The sequence below is a fragment of the Branchiostoma lanceolatum genome, chromosome 19 (assembly GCF_035083965.1).
Source record: "Branchiostoma lanceolatum isolate klBraLanc5 chromosome 19, klBraLanc5.hap2, whole genome shotgun sequence".
NCBI classification, from domain to species: domain Eukaryota; kingdom Metazoa; phylum Chordata; class Leptocardii; order Amphioxiformes; family Branchiostomatidae; genus Branchiostoma; species Branchiostoma lanceolatum.
In genome coordinates this window covers 10,854,813-10,874,948 of record NC_089740.1, presented here as the reverse complement: position 1 = coordinate 10,874,948, position 20,136 = coordinate 10,854,813, and the positions used below count along the sequence as shown (strand labels likewise).

The window sequence follows — 20,136 nt, the reverse complement described above, 5'->3', positions numbered from 1 at the left end:
AACAGGTACTGTTCCCATGTGATATAGTATCACAATACAGGTTTAATATCTTGATATTTTGATTTTATCTTAAAATGATAACATTAAAAGTGTATCTTAAATGATAACATCAAAAGTGAAAGCTAAATATACCTTTACACTAACTTGTTTCCATGAACATTTTAAAAACCTGTTACCTGAGTCCACACACTCATACTAACTTAAACATAACACTAATACAGCATTGAGAGCATTAAACTTCTTGGTACCATAAAGCCTTGTTTAGCTACTATATTGTTCACCTAGATATTTTGATACAGTACACACTTTTTGTGGCTTACACAACTACTTACATAACATGACTTGTTTCATTACTAACAGTTCATAACAACTAAATTAATGGGAACCAGTTGTTTTTATATAACCTCCTTGTTTTCATGTAACAATTTTTTTCTATTTCACATAACTGTTCCTTTGCTCTGTTGCTTCCTTGTTTCTACTTCTGTTATGTTATCACTGTAACGTTAACATGATTTTGTTTACAAGAGCAGAGATTTATGATCTTACATTTCTTTGAACTTAAGAGGGAAAAAATACACCAAAAAAGTCATGTTTCTTCAGAAAATAGAATAATAGCACATGTGTCGGTATATGGGAAGAATTGAACCTACTCATACTATAGTCATAGAAATACTAAATAAGTAGGCAATATTTTTGTGACAGAATAGCTTACCATTTTGTAGTTGATGTGAGATTCTGTTTTGAATAAAGGGGTATTGACGGCTGAATTATTAAATCACTAACCAACCTGGCATACAGTTTCCTGCAGTAATCATATGTTCAGCCCAAAATATCAACAAGTTAACAAAGAATTGTACGCATTAGCCATTGTGGGTATGTTTACATTTTCGCCGTACGCTAATGTTTTGGTATATCTAGGGCACATCAATTAGACACCTCAAAATATGCAGAAAAAAAATCAGTGCATAATATTGGAATGGTACTGTAACTGTTTTAAAGTGTTTACACTTAGTTGCATTCCTGAGGTGTTTACCATCTTACAACAACAACAACACACAACAGGATTAAGATGACTACCCTCTGCATGCAAAAGCACCTGAGATATTTCACGAATGCAAATCATCTGTCTCTTGTTTTTGATGAAAACGACAAAAGGGGGAAAGTTGGATGCCTACGAAACACAAAAAATCCTTGTTGAGGTGAGACTGGACACAGGCGGTCAGTCCAGGAGGGGGTGGTGGCGTTTGATGGCACAGCCAGATTAATGGTCCCCCTGCGACCTCCCCAACCTTTTCTGAAGAACCCAGCGGGCCTTTCACACCAAGCTGACAAATAAACACCTTCAAGGGACCTGAAAATTCACAAATTGTCGAAGTCTCCTGCAAACACGGGCGCACACAAACCGGGGGACCAAGGGGAGGGAGGGAGGTTGGGAAGGATGGGGGCTGTTCCGAGGAAATGGGGGAATAACGAGTGGGTATTTAAGGAAAGGGCACACTCCATGCCAGGGCAGCTTCAGAGAGCTGTACTGGGGGCCAGTGACAAAGATGGCGGCCATGCTTGCCCATCCGGCCCTCACTGATTTGTACCTTTCACTTCCTCACTAATACCTTAAAGGCTTAAACCATCTTTTCTCCCTTTCCAAACTTTTATGAGAAAAGGTTAACGTGAAGTCTTTTGATATGAATATTCTTGCTTTAGAGTTTTTGTTTCTTTTTGTTTTGTTTTGTTTTCAAGGGATACCAGAGCGACATAATCAAAACTGACAACACCTAACCATCTCAACAAGAGCAGATTCAATTTTCTTCATCAAAACCATGTTTGCTTTTAGTTTGTCAAAGTGTATATCTTCTTCATAATACAATGTAGTTCTTCTTCGTGATGATTCAAGATCTGTTTTAACAAAGTTTTTTAGCCCTTTTCCACAACCTACTTGTGCCATATGACCAAAATCTGACAATGAACTGGAAGAAAATGTTTACAACAGGATAGTGCCCGCCTTGCAAAAACTGTCATTGAGGATTTTGAATAGGAAAGAAAGATGGTGTTTACTTGGCAACTGAAACAGATCCGTAGAGATCTGAGATGTAGTAGACTGGTTAAATAAATAAATTGAAATTGAATGAAACTAAGAAATGGGTTATTAAAAACAACATTTCCCCATTTGTTTGAGTAATCTGGTGGTCATTGAACTTTAAGTTCAAGTTTGCAGCAAACTATACATATTGTTCTTTGTACCACATGTAGACTGCGTGTATGATTGGAACCATAAAGTAAATAAACGGCTCTGAAGAATCTAAAGCCAAAAAGACAAGATAAAGGTATAACATGTACATACCATTCCAATTACCTTTCAAATGACTTACAGACGCCCTCCCTTTAAATGTCAAGGGCAAAGATGGTCAAGGACAAGTGAGGATATGACTTTGTATGGATTTTTTACGACCAATCTCGAACAGCAATATCCTTTACCGTTACTGTAAAATGTTCATCAAGTCATCTACATGTGCTTGAAAGTGTGGATGCACACTACCTTAACTTCTTTGAATACTATAATACCCAGAGGACTTTGGAAAGCATGACTTTTTCTACACAAGTGTAATGATTTACAGATGCCCTTGGCTTAATTAAGCTAGGGTGAATGTCAAGGGCGAATATGGTCAAAGTGAAGCTGTCCGAAGACATTTTCTGAAGCCATACACAGGCATTTTCAAATAGCAACATTCGGAACTGTACAATGTGAAAACTAACTTCCCAGCATTCTATGGCCCCCCTAGGACTTTTTGTCACTCACTCACTCATTCACTCATTCACTCACTCACTCACTCACTCACTCACTCACTCACTCACTCACTCACTCTCACTCTCACACTCTCTCTCTCTCTCTCTCACTCACTCACTCACTCACTCACTCACTCACTCACTCACTCACTCACTCACTCACTCACTCACTCACTCACTCACTCACTCACTCACTCACTCACTCACTCACTCATTGTCTGTTGTTCCCCGAGTTTTTATGTGCTTGCACATACATGTACATGTAGAAGTATCCCGGTAATTTTGCCAAAATTCATCAAAATTTGCTTCTTTTTTTTGCTGCGTTTCACCGCCCCAGACATACAGCACCTACTCTTCATTACCAATGTCTACATTGTAGGTAGAGCGCTCTGTGGCCAATGTGTAAGTGGGGGCACTGCCCTTTTAATGGTGATAAGAAAGCCCTGGCCTAGCCAGTTCACCGGAAATCTGATAGCATGAGAGAGTGACCCCACCTAAAGTAAGCACCTTGCGTCCTGACCATCAACATGTGCAACACTGTAGATGTTTCTAAAGTTAGGACCTATCCTGTTGCACATCTCAAAGGGCCAGTGTCATGGTACGGCGAGTGTAATGCATACAAAGCACACAGCAACACAGCCCAACACAGGTAAATGCAATGTCTCCCCTGCTAACAATGGATTACTTTGTATCCGTGGCCATCAAGTTGTAACAGTTTATAAACATAACCTCTTGGGTGAACACCCTTGAAAACATATTCACTGCAACAGGTTTACTGATCAACTTTCAGGAGGGGCTGCATACCTTTTGCCGTTAGGCGTAGCAAGATTTTCTAATTCACTGTTAATTGCTTTAATTCAACATTAAGCACTGTGGTAAATTATTCATGAAGGGCACTTGGTCCCTCGAATTCAACGTAACACGATGTTTGATATCATAAGTAATACGTTAAGCGATGTTGAATAATTATTCGTATAGTGGAATCAAATGCCAGCTTGCGCAAAAGTCACCATGGGTGGTGTCAGTATTTACAGAGAAGTTTTGCCGGACACCCCATGAATAGATGGATCAATCCAACTTAATCATTCCCAAGATGTACAGTAGACATCCGATGATCTAAAATTTGGAGGTACGTGTCTTGTTACCTTTTAAGTCGCTGATTGAAGAATATTCTAGTAACTTGTAATCACACGTGACTGATGAATCTCTTCAACAATTCCAAAGACATATTGCAAAAACAAATCAACCATCGCCAGTCCTCCTGAATTTAGCATTGTGGGTGCTCCTTTAAAGTTTACACACTCTTCTGCTGTGGCCGTACCATCAACTATTGTCAGGATTTCCCCATGCAGACCCTCTTATGATGTACAACAAAATCACAAATGTGATATCTACAATGACCTTTCCTTTCAATATAACCAATGGTCTTATACAATTTGAGGGAATAAGTACAGTATATCTATCCAATAACAAGCAATCCGGATTGAGCTGGATTATAAGATATCTGTACAAGTATTGTTGGCTATTGAGGATGTTGAGGCCAATCTTGACGAAACGTCATCAATTGTAAAATTGTAAAATGTCCCTTAAAAAGTTGCACACAGTCTGTAAGATGCCTTTCTAGTTTGCCATCGAAATCAAAAATAAGACCCATGGAATAATACTTTTGCTATGCTAGATTTTAAGATGCAGCAATTTTATCTCAAGCAACGAAGCACATGATCTTTAGTTACCTTGCAGTTTACAGGTGAAACCACAGGTGTGGTTAAAGATCTGTCTGTCACATAGCTATGTATAACAGACGAGGGCAGAAAACCCAAGACAACCTTAAAACAAACAGCAGTTGACCTGTGAACCTGGGAGTAACTCAAGTGGATATACCTGCCATGCCACACCTTGCTGGACCTGTTTGAACCAGTTGCGACCAGTTTAACCTTTCGGATCAAAAGTTACAACTGCGGCAAAAGTTTCAACTGCGACTTAAACATTGCAAATGCATCCTTGTCTAAGTGTGGTGGGTTCTTTAATGTGCTTGACAGGGCTGTCTTCAGCTTTAAATTTTTTTCCATCCCTTTCAATATTTGAGAGGCAATGTTTTGATTTTCAAAAATGTATTTTTATCAATATCATGTCATGAAGTTCCCATTTTTGGGACAAACAAGGTGAACCTTTTTCCGTCCCAACAAGCAAATTTCCATCCTGGGACGGAGGGACGGGTCCTGTAGACAGCTCAGGTGCTTGAAGAGCTGTAGCTCTCCTGAAACTCTCCATTTAATGTCCTATCCGACGTCCCAGGATTTTTCCACCTAGATGCCAAACGTCTTACAGGGAGGTCCGTGGAAAAACATGTGTTTTGATGTGGTGGCTGCGCTGGTCTCTAAACCAGACCGCGCATAGAGGTCATTGTCCTTACTAACCTATAAGCCAGTGTCTGTGCCACACATGCCCAACAACACCAGCTAATGAAGTCATTCCTTGCCTCCGCTTGTCCCCACATCTAGGGTTCTAGGTCGGGGCCCATTGTAGTCACTACTGAGGACAATTTCCACTGTAGAAAGGAAACAATCAGTGCAAGAGCACTGGTATGTTCCCTTTCCTGCAATTATGCAAATGTGCCGAGAATACTAGTTCCAGCAATTTTCTTTCATTTTCATTCCCCACCCACCCAGGTTGCACACTTTGTGCATAATCAAAACGCTGTGCGTTTTTTTGCCTGCGTACAATGTGTAACTTATACAGTCAACACGATATGTGTACTCAGATCGGTAGGCAAATATCGTAAATTCGTACAGCTATCGTACCGATAACATCTTTTCCCAAGTACATGCCACAGGGGGAGATTTTCCTCCAACAGATGAACGTTTATCAATGTCCAATCAAAAAGCAGTATGGGAAGAAAGGAATTTACGATCATAACAAACGATTTTAAACCAGCGGTGTTAGTGCCACAACCGCACTGTCTTTCTATTTAAGGCACAAATAAGATGGTTGTTTGGATGGGAAAAACAGTAGACATAGCAAATTCAACAGAATAACAAACAGAACTGTACATGTGACTGCTGTGTGCAGGCTTTGTGAGAAACTAGCCAGGCAGAATAAATTGGACCTGACCAGTGGTGGAAAACAAGTCAATGGCTCTTCCTTGCAAAGGGATTTGGCCAGGAAATTAAACATCAGAATCTATAATTCACAAAAAAATAATTATTGTCATTTCGTATACTTTGTCAATAGCTATAACACAGCTACAGTTTTAAAAGAAAAGCTTTTTTTCTCTTTTTGCTGCCTGAAATTTCCAAGTAAGATAGCAAATGTCCAGCAAGGCATCCTACTTTAGTATCTGGCTACTTGTACTAGTAGTAGATGGAATACCTTTTTTTGTTCGATTTTGATAAGAAGACTTTTTAGGTCAAAACCTGCAAATATTTCATTGTCTCTCCTGCTAATATCCTTCCGACTTCCTTTCAACACTTAAGATATTATCTTTCACAAAAGGTAGAAGAAAAAATACATAAATGGTCTTAGGTATATGAAGTTCTGGATGCAGTTGTAACGGGAACAGGAAAAAAATCATAACGTCTAGTGTCGTTTTTTTTCTTTTAGGTTTTGCGTCTTGAGAGGGGCATCAATCTTGGAATTCATTGTCCAGTGTTAAAATTAAATGAAAATTTTACTTATTTTGATAATTTCTACAGTTGTCGATGAAGGTTAGACATCAAAGTAATAAGACACGCAACTTAACAGATCCTGGATGGATTTTGGAAATGGTCAGTGTCACGTGCGAAAGGTAGTGGATGCTACCTAGCTGAAATGTTTGACCATTTAGTTGCTTGATTGACTGCTTTATTAAATGAATTTGTACGTGTTTTTTTTCATAAAATGAACCAGAGGAAAGTTTTTTTGACAGTTCAACAAGTCAACAACATTTATAAGTCCAGAGATTCATCAGTAAGCTGTTGCTGCTGCTCATAATACAATTGCTGTATTGATCAACATATTTTTGTCATTGTTTTGTTGTTCTGCTTGAGGATCCGTAAAAGATGTGATGGGATACAAAAGATTGTTTTGCCAGTGCTTTGGTTCAAAAGTTCATGCCATCTGTTAGCACATGTAGGGAAGGTGTCAAACTGACCACTGTTGCCAAGCCCACATCTCAGTGGGTCCAGTGGTACAGTCATTAATACCTGTTCAGGTTCAAAACGCACCGATTTGGGAGCAAAATTGACCTCGATTACCAATGATTACTGTCACAACCGAGGTGGCGAGGACACAACGCACCCAGGCCGTTATAAATGTTCCCGTTCCCGCGGCATATACATCATAGGATTAGGCGGTACATTTCATGCACATATGTGCGACATTTCCACACGACCAACGCCGTGTGCGCACATCACCTTCTCTTCATTTTCTCTGGGTTAAATTCTCTCTGACATTCCGCAAAGACATGCCATGTATAGTAGATTTATAACCCCATACTTAGTTTATAGATTGAGTTTAAGTTTTGACCCAATGCTAAAAAGTGAATACATGATGTCATGAACAACATCCGATTTCAAGCTGTTCTCTACCTACGATAACAAAGCATGTCAATATGGACAAAATTAGCTTGGTTTTCTAAAGTGACCTTACAGTCTGTAAGTTCTAATATATTTTCTTAGTTACATATACACTGAGTCAAAGTCCTTTCTTTTTTTAGTGAAAGTACCTGGCTTCCGTGCTTCACCAAAAAAACAACAGAAGACCATGAGATTTGAATTGCACTTTTAGTAGAACGTGTACAGGCCAATACTTTGAAGAAACAAAAATATATTAAGGTTAAGACAGCAAAGATCAGCCTCTGGGTATTTTTTCTATCCCCTCGGTCTTGCCATTCATTCCATTAGGTGTACACTTACAAATCTACCATTCTGTTAAACAGCTTAATTTACGGGGCCCGCTCCCTTAGAACCTACCAACGCCTTTTAAACAAGGTCATGACACACCTTAAGTAATAGTCCTGCCCCCTTTCTGTCCTCTTGTTGCGCCACTTTGAAAGCCATTAATTCGTACTTAGGTTGACATTCACAATGAACCTTCTGTCTTGACACATACTTATGGGGGTCAACTTCGGCTTTATGTAGGGACCAGTTTACCAGCTTAGATAAGTGGAGGATTTGTTAACGTCAGCATTAAATTCAAAACAGCTTTATAATCCACGACAAGCTGTATTTAAGTGTCGGACATTTATAGAGTGGGGTCACATTGCATACTGCCCTTGTCCGCTTTAACCACTTCGAGGCAATTCATCTAGAGTTCATTAGAAAGCTGCAAATAATAGCCTTATAACATGTGTACGAAATTGGTAAAAAGACCCATGCATTTCCCTTTTAACACCCCTTTAGGAAACAATGTTTTCACAACGACATTGATTAAAGTATTGCTCGCAATCAATTTTAGTCAGAAACACCTGTTGCTTTTGGAGTTTCCAGCCAGCAGAAGGTATAATGATCTAGCTACAATGGAAGATCTTTCCATGAGGTCCTCTATTCTGTTTAACTGTATAACATTCGAGGAAACTTGGTAACACAAAATGACAGCTTGAAAATGTCAACTGGTATTATCTTTTGAATTCTCCTCTATACAAATATCTAATCCTGTTTGTACTAAGTGCTTTAAACAAAATCACAGCACGCATTGTGACATGAGAACAGTTTTAAAGCACAAATTTGTCGAAGATTTCTTGACTACCAAACAAATTGGCTTTTTATGCTAATTATACTAGTAGTTGTCGTCTTGCTTTCAGTTCCACTACATTTCATCACTTTAGCAACCAGCATCTACCACTTGAATTTTGTGTCATCTAAGGACATACATGTGTACATACTGTGTGGACTAATATAACCCTTCTACCATTTGCCAAGAAACATGCAGTGATGAAAAACAATTCTATTTTCATTGGGGCCTTACATCATTCACTTACAAGGGGCAGTCCGCCATCTGTTAGTTTGAGGTCCACATTGCGCATCGGTGCAGTACATAACACCAGGTCAAACACAGCCCAAATGACCTATGGTAGTAATTTTCCTTGCCCCTTTCAGTTCAGTTTAGTTAAAAGTCACGATCCTTCCCACATTTTTGGATCATAGGGCCAGTGTCCATCTCAATTTCTGAAGCCCTTGGGCCACACAGTTGCGCAAGCACTACAACAGGGGACTAGTCTACTGGTAGTCAGAGTATATGGCTGCCATACCATAAGTGCTGAGTGCTAAGCAGAGAAATGATGTACCATTTCAAAAGTCTTTGGTATCACCTGACCGAGGTTTGAACCCATGACCTTCTGAATGCAGTTTGCCTTCAATAAAAACCTCTCTCTTGAAAAACATTCCTTAATTCCTTTACTAAACACTATGGAAAGTTTCTGCAGTGCAATGTTTTGACCAACTTCGAGAAAGTATGTCAGGAGAGGAAATTCTGTTATGACATAATTTGCAGACTAGCTGTTGGCTTATCATTCTTGCCCTTTGCTTGTGTAACTACCTTCAGTTGAAACCAAGGAGGTTGAAACATAACGTAACAAAAAAACAACAACATGAAAGATTGTACAAGTATGGATTCTCCACTCCACCAACAGGTAGATGTGTGTAGGCATGTGACATTCGAGCACACAGAAACACCCATCCCTTCTGACCCTCAAGCCAGCTGAGCAATCCTAGCCTGATTACTGCCATTATGATGGTCCCATCAAAGTCCATATTCCCAATTCCGATGTGCACTTCCAAATTGTGTCAAATCATGTACGTCATAATGGACAATTCTTCATGAGCCTTAAGTAGTTTATATGACGCACATACACAATCTTTCATTGAAATAAGCCATTCCTTCAAAGTGTATCCTATGATGATGAAGGAATTGACTTCATGTACATACGCAACGGTTCCAAGAACCCTTGCTGACCTAAAAGTGAAACGATGTTCATGCAGATTGTGTCCGGCTCGTAAACACATCCATCTTTGTTGCCATGGCAACGCAGATTAAATGTCAGCATTCCATCATCTCCGGACTTAATTTGTGGTGAAAGGAAACTGACAGTAGGGGTCAGCAGGACACGGACAAAGGACTGGACAACACGGATGAACAGATTTTGAAAAAACAAGAGACAAAGAGTTAACGTTTGAAAAGCACTACTACTAGTAGTACTAGTACATGCGCACTGTGTTTGATATGATGTTGACAAATAAGCAAGTTTTTTAAATAACACATCTTTTGTTTTCTTTGGAAAGGTGTTCTGCAATGTACTGCTCCATTACATACACGTGTATATATTCAGGCCGACCAATAAATAATGTATAACCCATTAAGAACTGGACATGCTTTCTAAGGCTAAATTTCTGCATTTTTTTGACGGACTAAAATCTCTGACACTGTTTTTTTTTTTACTGACTGCACTCAACGGTTACTTGGTGACTTCTGTACACTTTGTATTTGAACTGCACAGATGCATCTCCAATCAACCCATGCCGCTGGTCAGACAGGTAACTTTCCTATGACATCTGTCCTCTGCAAAGAGGAATTCTATAACACACTTCATCATTGGAAATGTCTGGGCTTCATTAACATACTAACATAATTCCACCAGGGTACATAATTCCGCCACCCTGAAAAGATTCGTCCAAGCAGATCTCCAACCCAACGTCTCCCAGTATAATGCACTCCTGTATATCTAAATTGTGCATACCTGCAAGGGGGGTGCAGCACTTGAAGATCTCTCAAACACACTGTTTTTCAAAGTGGCGGATTTATGTAACCAAGGAGGTTATATAATAACCTCCTTGATGTAACCTGGCGCATTAATGTTAATGGAGGTTATACCCAAGGAAAGACTTCACAACATAAAGTTGACAGAGGTGATTTCTTGAAAGGAGGACTTCCTGGGCTTGTTTCCTCTGAAGTCGTCTTCAAATGTCTTAAGAGAACAGGTGTGTTAGAGAGTAAGAGAAAAATTATACCAGCAGCGCTTGAAAGCAGTTTCTGCTTCATTAAAACCAAACCTGACAGTGTGTCTTTATATGGACTACTGTTGCTAAAATGAAGACATTGAGCCACTAGTCCTGTCTAAAGTATGTCAACACTTTGGAAAGTAATGTTGGTGTGAAGACAAGCTTAAGGAAGGTACAGATAAGGGTTTACAAAGTATGCTATATACCAGTAGCATACACCATGGATAGATAGCAAAATACTTGTACTTTTCAGTTCTACATTTACATTTTAAAGCTTTATCAAATGTACATGTCGAATTGAAATAGTGTTGCAAAGAATTCAAATGTACGTATAGTAGAACATTTTTCTGGTTAGGTTGAAATTTCCTGACTAGGGATAATTTGTTGGAAAACTTAAAATGATTATCAAAGTTGCAAAAGCAATTAGCTCTATCGAAGATATTATCTGCGCAAGCCTGTTTCCCAGAACATTTCTTTCGTTCAATTTTGCTTTATACTAATTGCTGACTATTTTCAAGAAAATGTACTTCTAGTTTGATGCTTTTTAACTGACATGGTTGGAGTCCCCCCCTCGAGCCCCAAACTCTTATGTAACACTTTGTGGATGTGTAAACAATCCTGACAGGTGTTTGCTCCCCAAGGTTACTGCCAAGTGGGCTTGACAAAAGGGCAACCTGAAAGGACAATCCAAGGGACATACCATTTAAATCTGTAGGGGTAGAGGCATGTAAGAGAAATGGTCCAGACCAGGGCTGTCTCCAGGACCCATCTCTTCGTCCTGGGACAAAATTTTCCTTCTTGGGGCAGGGCTCGAAATTCATTTTTGGAAATAGGTGCACTGGTGCACCCGACAAAAAAATTAGGTGCACATGCAGAAAAAATTTTGGGTGCACCACACAAAATAAAGTTGAATGTCAGCAAAACAAAATTACCAAGTTTAACGCTCTTAAGAACTACAATCTGTAATTCTGTAGCTAACTAGATACATCAAGACTAGTAGAATACAACAAAGGGTAATTTTAGCTATTCTGTCTAAAAGTCAAGTAAGTCAAGATACTTACATTTCAAGAGTATTTTCTGTATACTAGTGTACAATAGTACCCTTACCTTACAGCCTACAAAAATATCTAGGTGCACTGGTGCACCCACAGTCAAAAATTAGGCGCACAGCTCCAATTTTGGGTGCACACAGGTGCACATGCACCCACTATTTCGAGGCTTGTGGGACAAGTGCAACAGTGTGGTTAAGCCATTAACTGACCAGTCTAACTGGTCCCGACCTTCTAGCCTAGCGGTTATGGCGTGCGGTCTGTGGGATGGCGGGTCCAGGTACGATTCCCGGGGGCCAGGAGACCGTGTTACTCGCCTCTTGTGTTTCAGTGGTCAGGATTTGTTGTTCTCACCGCCAAGGCCCGGGTTCGATTCCCATTTGTCCAAAATATCTTAACTTCACGACATGAAAATGTAGTTTCATATGCTTAAAATCACAGATGTAACAACAAACATTAACAACAAATTGGGCTTCAAGACAATGAGTGGGACAAAAAAAAGTTAGATACCTGAATCTAGCATGATGTGTATGAGAATTCTGCATATTGCCATACAGACTCGTCTCCGTGTAGACTATCTTAGAAAAGATAGTTCAATAGTTTCCTGCTCAGCTGTGCAAATGTCCACCATAATTTCAGGTGAGAAAATTTGAAGCTGAGTAAAGTCTGTACAGATGGAAGTTGAACTTTTAGTTCTTTTTCTCAACTAGGATGAAGTATTTACCAAAGTGTGTCCGAGGGCTATTTCTATCCATCCGAATCCAAAAAGTCGTACATTATAAAATGTACATTGTAATTGCATCCAGGTTGACTGACCGACCCAATCACGCCAACAATGACCTCACCTCACCTCAACCATGACATTGCATCTAAAAATACATTCCTTGCAGGGAAACAAATCCAGAGATAATAAAACATGTCACTTTTGGGTCAACCTTACGACATATCCCCGTGGCACAAGTGGTAAAGGAACCACGCTGCTTGGCCATATGGATAAAAATTCCATGGTCGTACAGCCTCATTACTCGAAAGGGTACCTACTGGCTGAACTTCAAGGTGAATATTCAAGGTGAAGGGTGAATATTCAAGGTGAAGGTGAATATATTTCTATGCTTGGGTCGGTCCTAGCTTGGACATATTGTAAGGGATTGCATTCACAATTTTGGATGGTGACGTAAAGCCAGTGGCCCAGTGTAAGAGGGAGCTTCAGGCGTTAGCCTCAAGCGTCAAACCTCTGTATGTAAAAGAACCAAACACACTTATCATAGAGAGTATGGCGTAATGACCCAATGTGCTTGGCTGAAAACATGTGCCGTGGCAAGTCGTTGTGCCGTTGCACAAATAGCCCTGATCACCTGAGGTCCTAATCTAGGGATGTGGCTGCATTTCTTTTTCATGACACGCCCCATCCCCCCTCCTGCATGAGCCAGGATGGTCTGGCCCGGGTATCACACCCACCTGGCCTGGATCAGCGAACCAAGTTCTGAGAATCTAGGCAGCTTTCCTCCACCTGCGTTGAGTGGTGTTAGTAAGGAAAAACCTCAGGAAACACCTCCTGTTTTCTGTCACGCGGAAGTTGTCACAGTCAACCACAGAAAAATCTTCCAGTAAACTAACTGGTCATATATAAATAGACACCAATGTTACAGCGTGTTCATCCTTATAGCACTGTTTGACAACTGAAAAAAGTGTTGTCTTAAAATACAGCTGCAAAACAATTTTGAATTGTTTCTGTTTTGGGTCCAGGGATGTTTAAATTTCTTATCACTTTTAAGGTATCCAACTAGCACCACTTGAATAAGCACTTTGGAAAATATATTTTCATCAATTTCATGTCACGAAGTTCAGATTTTTGGGACAGATGGGGTGAAATTTGTTTTCCGTCCCTGATGCAACATGTTACCAAGCAAATCAGTCCTGGGACGGAGGGACAGGTCCTAGAGACAACCCTAGCCTGCAGTAGAAAGTCTCAAGTTTGAACTTGATGTTCATACTTAACACTTTATCACTATATATTAGTTGTTGAGTTGTTATCCATCTGCCATTATGTTATTGACTAGTCAAGGGTTTGATTTATGTTAGTTTTTTGAGATCTGAGCTCAAGCTATCGATAAAAAAGGTTCTAAGAAGAAACATGGAACACTGTTAGTCCCAGGTTTTACATTTCACCCTCTTCATAACCACTTTTTTCCTCTTTATGAAACTTTCTGGCCCTTTCTGATAATCCCTAATGCTTGACACTAACCAGATTGTTCACTTTACGATGCTAATAAAAAGGCTTGTTCGTCGGTAGATTAAAGTCCATGGTTAACAGTCTTTTCAACAATTGCACACAAATTGCTCATAAAATGGCCCTATAAGTACTATGTCGCAAATAACACACGTTGGGTAAAGGATCTTACTGCTCAATGAGGTGTACTTGGCCTTGTTAAGTGTCTATCATTGAAGTCCCATGGCTACTAAGTATACCATGCTACTAAATAATTACTCAATGGTCTTTATCATGGTGGCAAGAGGCCATGTTTTGGCTTGGCAAAAGAGGCACTTTAACTGGGGCAAAGGGAGCATCCAAGAAATTCATGTAAAAGACCTTCTGTCCAGAGGATTCTAAAGATTTTATCTTACCTATTTTTTTTCTTTGGAGGAAGGAAAATATGTTGTGTTATTTGAAAACTTTCTAAATGATAAGAACCTGGTGTTGCGAAGAAAAACTTTGGGAATTTTTACTCTGTTCTACAGTTCTTTTTGTAGTTGTTTTTCATCATAATATAATTCTTTTCTTCTTTTTGTTAACATCTTCTTCGTCTTTACCATTTTCTATTCCGTGACTCAGTACGTGGTGGCACTCCAAATGTGGGTGATAGGTCGAACTGCACAATGAAGGTAACAGAACACACACTTACATAAGCGCGTCAACCTACACCTACGGATCAAAACCTACTTTTGAATTCAGGCACAAGCACCCTCGAGCGATAGGCACTTCACCTGTTTCTCTGGTAACAACACGGCCATGGACCCCTGCATGCCCTAAAAATAGCCCGACTTCTAACACAGTTACCATGGATGTACCCCATGTTAACAGTGACCTCAGATAAGACTCAAAAGTCCAACAACACACACAATTGCACGCTCGTAATCCTGAAATTCAGACATTCAGACACACGATTGGTCTTAAAGTCTGCCGGAGCGTTAACGACGCCTGGCGACTATCAAAGGTAAAGTCTACTTTGAACTTGAGAGCCCTGTGGCTATATATATGGATAATGGCAACAGCAGACGGGATAAGCTAGAAATAATGTTCTTCTTCCGGTACTATACGAACAGCTACTTCATACTGCAACATAAAAAATCCTGTTCAAAACTATTTGTGCCAAAAGAAAACTTATCATGTGCTTCAGCTTGGAGATTTGAGCAGTTGTACGCAGTAAAAGTTTAATGAGCTTTGGGAGGAAAATTATGACTATTTTCGATTCACAAACAAAACAAAAAGTAACCATTATGGCTTGACTATTACCAAACCTTGCTATTAGCCCTTGATCTAATATTGTAACGTTAGATCATGAAACGTTCTCGTGGTTTTTATCTGAGTTTTTTCACTGTGACCACCCCACCATGAATTCATGACACCCTGAATAAGCATTCCGAATATACATGTATTATCAACCACAAGCTAGACCTAATGCACACTGGGAAATTTTCTTGACGTACGACAACGAGGTACGACAACGTCGGGCTACAAAAATATCTGACGTGCATCGCGCAGGGCCGATACACACCCAGGGAAAAAGGTGACGTACGTGAAAGACGTACGTCATTGTCGTACATCCAGAAAATTTTCCCTATGTGTATCGGGTCTTAGACTGACACAGTATCCACAGCAACTCTCTCCTGTAAACCAACCTGGTACTTAAACACTAACATGCTTTCAAGGCCATCTGGGCCACCACTTATTATATCAAAGGCTAGGCTGTATCAATTTGACAGAAATCTTAGACGCAAAACAAGTGAACTTATCGCACATGCCATTTCAGCTGTCAGGTTGTCCTTGAAGCCAGGGTGAATTAACATTTCAATGCCAATCATTTTTCTTACACTCTATCTTTGTGCATCAAGGAAGAGCTTACTCGGAGACCTTATTACAGCACTGTGACAACGTTGACCTTGCATACTCAACGCAAACTCTCCTTACTTCTCGATGCAAAACAAGCAGCCAAAGCTTTTAAGATACAGGCACTTCGCCACTTCGGCCCACCAAGGTCAACTACTCCACACTAAGTACATACATGAAAACTAGTCTATAAGAGAGGAGCATAGATGACCGAAGCTAGCACTACATTCAGACATGCACATTCTTGTTTCGGTAAAACCTCACAAAGAAAATCAAGAAGATGGTAGTTCTCTGGGAATACTCTATTGCAAAGCTTCTAGCATTTTGTCGACTAGCAAACCTGTATCAACAAAACCTTCACTCAATAGCATACTGTGAATACATTTATTTTCACAGTGGCAAAGCTTTGTGGCAAAAAGGAAAGGAGATTTTTGCTGTGTTTTAAGAACACAATTGAAACAATTTTGTACTTCAGTAACTGTACAAAAAGTGTACATGTAGCAATACATTGTAAAAGCAAATTTCCTGCATCATAAATTTGTGAAAATAAAACCATCGCAAACATTTAAAGATTTACAGTATACATTAATTGAACCCTTGAAAGGCAGAGTTCTATCTGGCCTTGAAAAGGCATTAGGACTTGGATTTGATTATTGACTGGGACCAGTGGAGTATGTTTTTAGTTATGGTTATGTAACTCAATTATCTTCTTCAACTAGAGTGTGTTTTTAGTTATGATTATGTAACTCAATTATCTTCTTCAACTAGAGTGCGTTTTTAGTTATGATTATGTAACACAATTATCTTCTTCAACTAGAGTGTGTTTTTAGTTATGATTATGTAACTCAATTATCTTCTTCAACTAGAGTGAGTTTTTAGTTATGATTATGTAACTCAATTATCTTCTTCAACTAGAGTGCGTTTTTAGTTATGATTATGTAACACAATTATCTTCTTCAACTAGAGTGAATTTTTAGTTATGGTTATGTAACTCAATTATCTTCTTCAACTAGAGTGCGTTTTTAGTTATGATTATGTAACACAATTATCTTCTTCAACTAGAGTGTGTTTTTAGTTATGATTATGTAACTCAATTATCTTCTTCAACTAGAGTGAGTTTTTAGTTATGGTTATGTAACTCAATTATCTTCTTCAACTAGAGTGCGTTTTTAGTTATGATTATGTAACTCTATTATCTTCTTCAACTAGAGTGCGTTTTTAGTTATGATTATGTAACACAATTATCTTCTTCAACTAGAGTGAATTTTTAGTTATGGTTATGTAACTCAATTATCTTCTTCAACTACAAACTATGTATTCAATTCATTACATTTCAGCATGTTCAAATGGGCAACATTCAACCTTGAACAATTTGAGAGAAGCAAAATCAAAAATAAGACTTGAAATCCTACTTATAGAGATCAAAACATGATTGCTATGTAATATATGAAATAACAAAATTAAGTGAAAAGAACCCTTAACTCAAGACTTATGCTCTTTTCTTGGTGAGCGGTAAATTCTTGGAAGAGTTTTCAAACAAGAAAACCTTTAACACCTGTCAAGAGCTAAACCCCTGATCAAATTTCAATGTTCTACAAAATCTGATTTTAATTTCAGACTTCTGACTAATGAAGTAGCAATTGAAAAGGGCACAATATACCCTTCTGTATGTGTTGTTTTTGCCTCAATTTGTCCATCAAATATACACTACTAATCAATGACCAAGACCCGGTATGATACTGCATTACAGTTCTGACTTGTTATTGGCCTGAAAGTTTGTTTTTATTCCTGAGTGGCAATTTAAGAATGTTGCTTTTCTTCATTGATAGTGAATCTATGACCTGTAACCTTCAGGCCAAGGCCAGGTATGTTCTGCATAATTGCCAGGTTATTGACATCAGCCAGGGGAGCCACACTTCAGCAGGTAAAAGAACCCGCCATGAAAAGAGTAGGGGCCCTTCCCGGTGTGAGTGGATCAAACCTTACAGTACGTATATAGGCTTCAGAATCTTCAGCAAGTTGAAGTTGGTTGCCTAAAAAAGAAAGAAAGTAGAAGAACAGACAAGACCCCATACACGAGCTCAAGGCCATCCTGACTGTGTTTAGTGCACAGCAGCCTGAGGGAAGAAACATAAAGTTAAGCCGCTGGTAAAATAACAGGGGATGTAGTTAGATTATCTTGACTATCTTGACCTTCTGGGGTCAGCTGGGGTCGAGGTCAGGGTCAAGTGGTGTAAACTGATAGTGTTGTCAATCTCAGGTACCACAGTAGGGATGCAGTTATCTCTGCAACATCTCACATGGTACAAATTTTACATCAAGAGGACCAGGTTCAATCTTTTCAAGTATCCTTTAACCTTCCCCTACTGTGGGCTAATGAGTCCGTCTAAACCTTTCTTGGTTCCAGAAGAAGAGGGTTAAACCAATACATAACATCTGATTTTGCAATTTTGACATATCTTTAATCTAAACATGAGCAGTCTTGCTTCTGGTTGAAATGGCAAATGTTGAAAAATTGTTACTGTTACCCTCCCTTTGCACTACAGGCTACGGCCACTGAGCGACCAAAAATCTAAGCGACCAAAAATTTGACGTATCACTCATCGAATTTCATGGACAAAGAACAAATCTTTTTTCTAAGTTTTGTGCGTTTTGTTGTCATTTACATCATGCATCATATTCTGATTATAAAACCAAGGGTCACACAAATCTCTTTATCATTTCTCAACAGTTGCTCAGGGATCACAGTCTCGTGGAAAGGTGGTTTTAACTGAGTTTCACTTTGAGAAACAAGAGATTTTGTCAGATTCCATGTTTATCATATAATTCATTTATTTATTTATCAATCTATAGTCTACAGGCTAAATCATTTAATTGAAAACAGATCATTTATGTAATCAAAATTGATGGCAGAAGCTCTTATCTTCGAAATCATGGAGCTAAGAAGCTATCTGTACTTAAATGACTTCTCTTCAGGAAGTAGGCACTTAAAACAGTGTATTTCAATTTGCATAATGTAGTAGGATGGCCTAATGGCATGTAGCCTGAGTGCCAGCCTTTTTAGCTTCCGTCCGCTACCCTAGCTCCGCTGCGCTACCCAAGCTTGGGTAGCATACGGAAGCTAAAAAGGCTGGCACTCAGGCTAAATGGCATGACCAACTCACAGAGATATCTGTGTTTATCTCCAAGCAGATATCGAATCCGGCACAATGTTTTACACGTTTTCGAGGCTTTGTATACGTCTTTCTAGTGGTCAGCATATTTCTCTTCACTACCCCTAGAAAGTTTATAAATAGCCTGAAAACATGCGATACTCACTAAGCTAACTTCTTACATCTGCTTGGAGATTGATCTTTTAACATTAGTTCAGAAAGAGACAATCCTGGCTATACAATTTGGTTTGTTACATTCAACTGAGAAGTTTATGTTTTCGGTGTCTTCATGTTTGGGAAAAAACAAACACAGTTTGAGAAGTTGTGGATAGACCTTTATGATATTTGGTACACATGTAGGTTGGTAGGTGTTAGCAAAATGACGTAATTATCAGAATTTAATGAATTTTGTGTTCGAGAGGCCATCATGAAAACCGCGAAAATAAAACCATGGCAAGCGTTTCAAGATTTACGGTAGTATTTCAAGCCCCGTTTGGTCATTTTCTCTCAGGCCAGCCCAGGGACGTTGGAGGATGGCCTACTCCACAGTGTCCTGATTTCCCTAGCGGCAGACGCCCCCCCTCCTCACCCACCTGCGCTCATAATCATGTCCTGACCAATCAAAAGGAAGCACCCCTCACAAACAGCCAATCCCCCCGAGGACCAAGAAATCTCTGCCCATGTAGGTACTTAGCGCATATCTGAAATACATGTATCACTTGAAATCTTTCAAGGAAAGCAAATAACATTTCTGTCTGCATGTTTTAATAGTAGAAGCTACTGCATACATTAATTTTCATTGGGGAATTCACAAAGCAAGACAGTGTTCTCAAATCTATATCTTTTGAGTTAAACTGTTCTTAAAATAACCAACCAACATGCAAACACTAAAATATCAACACATCTAAAGAGCTAAGGAACCAACCATACTGAAAAATGTTACATTGTCTGTTCTTATCCTTTCTTACAAGGAAAAAAATTCAAAATTCTTTTAAATAACCAAAAGAAGAAGAAGAAAAACCTTTGTGTTTTAATTTTTCAGGATTTTTAAAGCTTGAGTAACATTATATGTA

The 20,136-nt window shown here is 39.2% G+C and overlaps 1 protein-coding gene and 1 long non-coding RNA gene across 3 annotated transcripts in view; one reads left to right on the top strand and one right to left on the bottom strand.

Annotated features, from left to right (window-relative positions):
• Window positions 1-20,136, bottom strand: part of LOC136425632 (protogenin-like) — a 93,685-nt gene that overhangs the window by 31,687 nt on the left and 41,862 nt on the right. The gene's annotated exons all lie outside the window — the stretch shown is intronic.
• LOC136425633 (uncharacterized) overlaps window positions 1-20,136 on the top strand; it is a 39,622-nt gene that overhangs the window by 6,569 nt on the left and 12,917 nt on the right. The window contains exon 2 of the long non-coding RNA XR_010754094.1: window positions 19,575-19,745. This is a non-coding gene — a long non-coding RNA (uncharacterized lncRNA). The remainder of the gene's footprint in view (window positions 1-19,574; window positions 19,746-20,136) is intronic.